General features: G+C 41.0%; 1 protein-coding gene across 1 annotated transcript in view; it reads left to right on the forward strand.

Moving 5' to 3' along the window:
• Lancl2 (LanC like 2) overlaps positions 1 to 6,471 on the forward strand; it is a 40,195-nt gene that overhangs the window by 1,521 nt on the left and 32,203 nt on the right. The window lies entirely within an intron of this gene.

The raw sequence follows: 6,471 nt of genomic DNA on the forward strand, positions 1-6,471 counted from the left end.
CTGTATCGTCTAGGATTTTTCCATCCATTTCCCCTATGTTTTGGCTCTTGATTTTTTTTTTTCTTTTTCCTAACCTTTCTTCCTCAATGTTCCTAAATCTTAGAGGGTGTAGTTTAAATGGCTTGTTTATGGCCAAACCCTCATGTGCCAGTTGTCATGATAAGGAACCTTTGGGTATTTACACACAAGAGTGCTATATCTGGGTCTTAAAGCATTATTTATGTTTGAAATAAGAGCCTCACTATGTGTCCATCCCCTAGCTGGCCTGGAACTCACCTACTTGCCTGTTGGCTCCCTCCCGAGTGCTGGGATTAAAGATATACTCCATTGCTGGTCAGTGGTGGCACACACCTTTAATCCCAGCACTTGGGAGGCAGAGGCAGGCGCAGGCGGGTTTCTGAGTTTGAGGCCAGCCTGGTCTACAGAGTGAGTTCCAGGACAGCCAGGGTTACACAGAGAAACCCTGTCTCGAAAAACCAAAAAAAAAAAAAAAAAAAAAAAAAAAAAAAAAAAAAAAAAAAAAAAAGAAAGAAAGAAAAAGATATACTCCATCATGCTCAGCACATAAGGTGTTTTTGTTTTGAGAACCCTTTAGATTGATTACATTCTCACCAATAGTGTAAAAGGATCCCACTTTCCTCACACTCATGCTAGCATTTCTTATTTATATTCTTGATGATGGCCATTCTGACTGGGGCACAATGGAATTTTAAGGCAATTTCCTTAAAATTCTCATCGTTGAGAGATGTTGAACACTTTTGAAAATGTGTACTATTTGTATTTCCCTTTTGAGAACTTTCTTTTTCCAGTTGCACAGTTACAACATGAAAAAGAATTTTATGGAAGTGTTTTTCCTGCTGTGTGTGTGTGTGCTGTGCCTACCTAGCACTTGAGGAGGTTAGAAGAGTGTGCTGGACTCTGCAAATGTAGTTGTGGACGGTTATGAGCAACTGTGTGGGGCTAGGAACCAAAGCTAGATCCTCTGTAAGAACAGTCAATGTTCTTAATTGATGAACTTTTGCTCCACTCCTACATAACCCATTTTTAAACATTTTGTTTGTTAATTTGATTCCCAGGGTAGGTTATTTTTTTACAATTTGATTTGATTTTTAGGTCTTTGTATATTTTAGACACTAGACGCTACTCTTTTGTTAAACATTTGTTGGAAAAGACTTTCTCCTATTTTGAGATCCATCTCATTTGTTGACTGTTGCTGGTATTGCCTAGTCTACTGGAGTCCTGTTTGAAAAGTGCTACCTATGCCGCCTGCACATTGAAGTATATACCCTCTGCTTTTTTCTCTAGTAGTTTTAGAGTATCGAGTCTTACATTGAGCTCCTTCATCCTTTTGGACTTGGGTTTTGTGCAGGGTGACAAATGAAAATACCGTTTCATTCTTTTGTATGTTGCGGTCTGATATTCCCAGCACTGCCATGACCTTCACTGCTTTGGGATTGATCTGATAGAGCAATGGAGGGGAATGGAGAAACAACAGAAACACTTACAGAACAGCTGGTGTCTGGTGAGCTGTTTTCAGCAGGCCAAACTCAGGGCATTTATTACATAGATCTTTTTGTTCAGGATTGGTTTGGCTGTCTGTGTCAAATTTCAGTATGAATTTTAGCATTATATTTTCTATTTATATAAAGTGTTGCTTGGAATTTGATGAGGATTTGCAGCGAATCTGTAAATTACTTTTGCTAGGATGGTTATTTTCGCAATATTTATGTTCCTAGCCTATATGCATGGCCGCTATTCCCATTTTCTAGTATTTTCAGTTTCCTTGGGGTCTTAATGTTTTCACTGTAGAAGTCTTTAATGTCCTTAGATTCATCCCTGGGTATTTTGTGTATTCTTGCTTGTGTGTGTGTGTGTGTGTGTGTGTGTGTGAATGTGTATTGTGAATTGGTTTAATTCCCTGCTTTTCTTTTTCAGTATGTTTGTCATTGATATATAGAAAAACTACTGGATTTTGTGTGTTAAGTTCATATGCTGCCAAATTGTGGGAAGTGCTTATCAGTTCTCAAGAGATTTGTTTGTTTGTTTTTTGTGGAGTCTCTAGGATTACTTATGCATAGGATTGATCACCTGCTAATGGAGATACTTTTGACTTTCTTACTGCTATTGCTTTTTTTCTTATCTTATTACCCTAGCTAAGAACTCAAGCACTCTGAAGTGCAATGTAGAGCATGAAAATCTTTGTCCTACTCATGATTTTTGTGGGATTGTCATGAGTTTTCGTCACTTAGTTTGATATTGGATCTTGGTTTATCATATATAGCTTTCCTGTGGTGAGGTATACCCTGCGTTCCTTAGGCTTTCCATGATTTCTATCAGGAGAGCGGGTTGGAGTTTGTTCAAGGCTAGATAATACCTTGATTTCCATCTTCATATGATGAGTTACATTTACTTATGTATGATGAGCCAACTGTTTATCTGTGAAATGAAACCAACTTGACCATGGTGAATATCCTTTCTGTCTGAACTTAAGTTTAGTTTCCAAATATTTTATTGAGAATTTTCTCATCTATGTTCATCAGAGAGGGAGTTGGGTCTGTGATTTTCTCTTTCTTGTGTGTTTTTATCCATGACTTAGTGTTGAAATTTGTTTCACAACTAAATTCTATGGCAAAGTTTTAAAAATGCATTATTCACATTTAATATCCATTGCTTTTTAAGTATATATGTCTGGGGAAAGATGCCCACTACAAAGTCAAGTATGCTGACAACCGGTTGGTGGAGTGACTGTATCTGTGGTGGAGTGACTGTATCCGTGAGAACACTGAGCACTGCATTGATATGGTTGGTGGAGTGACTGTATCCGTGAGAACAGTGAGCACTGCATTGATGTGCTTGGTGGAATGACTGTATCCGTGAGAACACTGAGCACTGCATTGATGTGGTTGGTGGAGTGACTGTATACGTGAGAAAAGTGAGCACTGCATTGATGTGGTTGGTGGAGTGACTGTATCCGTGAGAACAGTGAGCACTGCATTGATGTGGTTGGTGGAGTGACTGTATCCGTGNTTGGTGGAGTGACTGTATCCGTGAGAACAGTGAGCACTGCATTGATGTGGTTGGTGGAGTGACTGTATCCGTGAGAACAGTGAGCACTGCATCGATGTGGAGAGCAGGTGACTTTCACTTTCAGTATCACACAAAGAAGACTTAGTCCAATTTAAAATACTGAGATCGAGTAGTTTTCTTTTTATCTTTTCTCTTTGGGTAAATATGATTTTGATATCAACTTTACTTGTTTAAGAAAGAAAAATCACAAATAAACAACAAGGCTTGTGATATCTCTGAGCAGTTAAATGGTAAATCGGTTAGTATCTGTGGTGGTTTGAATAAAAAATAGCCCGTATAGGCTCATGCGTTTAGATTGTTTCCCAGGCGGTAGACTCTTTAGGAGGGATTGGGAGGTGTGGTCTTGCTGGAGGAGGTGATCACTGGGATGAGCTTTGAAGTTTCAGGCCATGCCCAGTCTCACTCTTTCTATGTCTCCTGCCTATGGATTAGGGTATAAGTGCTCAGGTACTGCTCCAGCACCATGCCTGCCTGCCATGCTGTCTGCCATAAAGGAAAATGGACTGACCCTCTGAAACTGTAAGCGACACCTCTAAGTTAAACGCTTTTATAAGTAACCTCAGTCATGATGTCTCTTTACAGCAATAGAACAAGAATAAAGACAGTATCATACCAATGTAGTGATTGTGACCTAAAGAAAAGGTAAAATGGAAATTGTGTTGTCCTTGAAAATGAAAATTAGCCAGTAAATGGAGAAAGGATGGGGCCAAATATTATGAAAGCAGTTATCCAAAATGTAGCAGTAGATTCTCTCTGTAACAGATACTTTTCCTAACAGCTCTCTATCTTGAATTGTCTGTGTTCATCTAGTTCAGAGTTGAAATTTATGTTTTTGTTTTGTTTTGTTTTGTTTTTTAACTAGAAGCATCAGTTTACATGGTGTTTTGTGAGGATCTAATCAGGCGAAGAAAAATGTACCAAATTTGATAGAGAAAAATTAATGTAAGGAATTGTTATTAACTATAATGAGATTGGCATAATGAAAAATGTCTCCTAAGTAGTTAAGAGAACTCTAGAGAATATAGAAATAGCAGATATGAGAACAACCTGTACTGCTAGGACTGAGAGATCACATAAGGACAAGGCTCTGGGTAGTAGCTATCTGGTGCTGGATAATAAATTACCCTGAATTTAGCAACTTTTAAACACTTATCTCACACAGTGTCTGAGGCTGAGTGTCTTAGTCAGGCTTTCTATTCCTGCACAAACATCATGACTAAGATGCAGGTTGGGGAGGAAAGGGTTTATTCAGCTTACATTTCTACATTGCTGTTCATCACTGAAGGAAGTCAGGACTGGAACTCAAGCAGGTCAGGAAGCAGGAGCTGATGCAGAGGCCATGGTGGGATGTTCTTTACTGGCTTGCTTCCCCTGGCTTGCTCAGCCTGCTCTCTTATAGAGAACCCAAGACTACCAGCCCAGAGATGGCACCACCCACAAGGGGACCTCCCCCTTGATCACTAATTGAGGAAATGCCTTACAGCTGGATCTCGTGGAGGCATTTCCCCAACTGAAGCTCCTTTCTCTGTGATAACTCCAGTTGTGTCAAGTTGACACAAAACTAGCCAGTACAGTGAGGAATCCAGATCCTCACAATATTGTAGTTAGCACATGAAACTCAAGAAGAAGGAAGACTAAGTGTGGCTACTTCACTCCTTCTTAGAATGGGGAACAAAATACCCATGGAAGGTGTTACAGAGACAAAGTTCAGAGCTAACACAGAAGGAAAGACCATCCAGAGACTGCCCCACCCCGGGGGTTCATCCCATATACAACCACAAAACCCACACACTCTTGCATATGCCAGAAAGACTTTGCTGATAGGACCCTGATATAGCTCTCTCTTATGAGGCTATGCCAGTGCCTGGCAAATACAGAAGTGGATTCTATTGGATGGAACACAGGGCCTCCAATGGAGGAGCTAGAGAAAGTACCCAAGGAGCTGAAGGGGTCTCCAACCCTATAGGAGGAACAACAATATGAACTAACCAGTACCCCCAGAGCTTGTGTCTCTAGCTGCATATGTAGCAGAAGATGGCCTAGTCGGCCATCAGTGGGAAGAGAGGCCCTTTGGTCTTGCAAAATTTATATGCCCCAGTACAGGGGAAGGCCAGGGCCAAGAAGTGGGAGTGGGTAGGGGAGCCGGTTGTGGTGGGGGAAGGTATAGGGGAGTTTTGGGATAGCATTTGAAATGTAAATGAAGAAAATATCTAATAAAAAATTTAAAAAAAAGAAATGTTTGAAGTCCTTAGTCTTAAGGAAATAAAAATCAAAATGCAAAATGACCCTGATATTCTACCTTTCAGCAATCAGAATGGCTAAGATCAAAAACTCAGGTGACAATATGTGTTGGTGAGAATATGGAGAAAGAGGAACACTCCTCCATTGCTGGTGGGATTACAAACTGGTTCAACCACTCTGGAAATCAGTCTGGAGGTTCCTTAGAAAATTGGAAATAGATCTACCTGAAGACCCAGCTATACAACTCTTGGGCATATGCCCAAAAGGTGCCCCACCATGCCACAGGGGCACATGTTCCACTATATTCATAGCAGCCTTATTTGTGATATCTAGAAGGCAGAAACAATCTAGATGTCCCAGAACAGAAGAATGGATATAGAAAATGTGGCTCATTTACACAATGGAATACTACTCAACTATTAAGAATGAGGACATCTGGATCCACCCTATAAACAACCACCAAACCCAAACACTAGGCAGATGCCAACAAGAGCCTGCTGACAGGAGCCTGATATAGCTGTCTCCTGTGAGGCTCTGCCAGTGCCTGACAAATACAGAAGTGGATGCTCACAGTCATCCATTGGACAGAGCACAAGGTCCCCAATGAAGGAGCCAGAGAAATCCCCAGGGAGCTGAAGGAGACTGAAGCCCCATAGAAGGAACATCAATATGAACTAACCAGTACCCCCAGAGATCCTTGGAACTATACCACCAATCAAAGAAAACACATGGTGGAACTTGTGGCTCTAGCTATATATGTAGTAGAGGATGGCTTAGTCGGTCATCAATGGGAGGAGAGGCCCTTGATCCTGTGAAGGCTCTATGCCCCAGTGTAGGGGAATGCCAGGACCAGGAATGGGAGTGGGTGGGTTGGGAAGCTTGGGGAGAGGGGAGGGGGATTGGGGATTTTCGGAGGGGAAACTAGGAAAGGGGATAACATTTGAAATGCAAATAAGAAAATATCTAAATTATATATATATAAAATTTTATATATATATATGGTTCTAACTCAGGGTTTGTCATGATTGTGGCCTCTTGTGAGGCTATGCCAGTGCCTGGCAAACACCAAAGTGAATGCTCACAGCCAGCTATTGGATGGAACACAGGGTCCCCAATGGAGGAGCTAGAGAAAGTACCCAAGGA

This window comes from Mus pahari, chromosome 2 (assembly GCF_900095145.1).
Source record: "Mus pahari chromosome 2, PAHARI_EIJ_v1.1, whole genome shotgun sequence".
In the NCBI taxonomy this organism is placed as follows: Eukaryota; Metazoa; Chordata; class Mammalia; order Rodentia; family Muridae; genus Mus; species Mus pahari.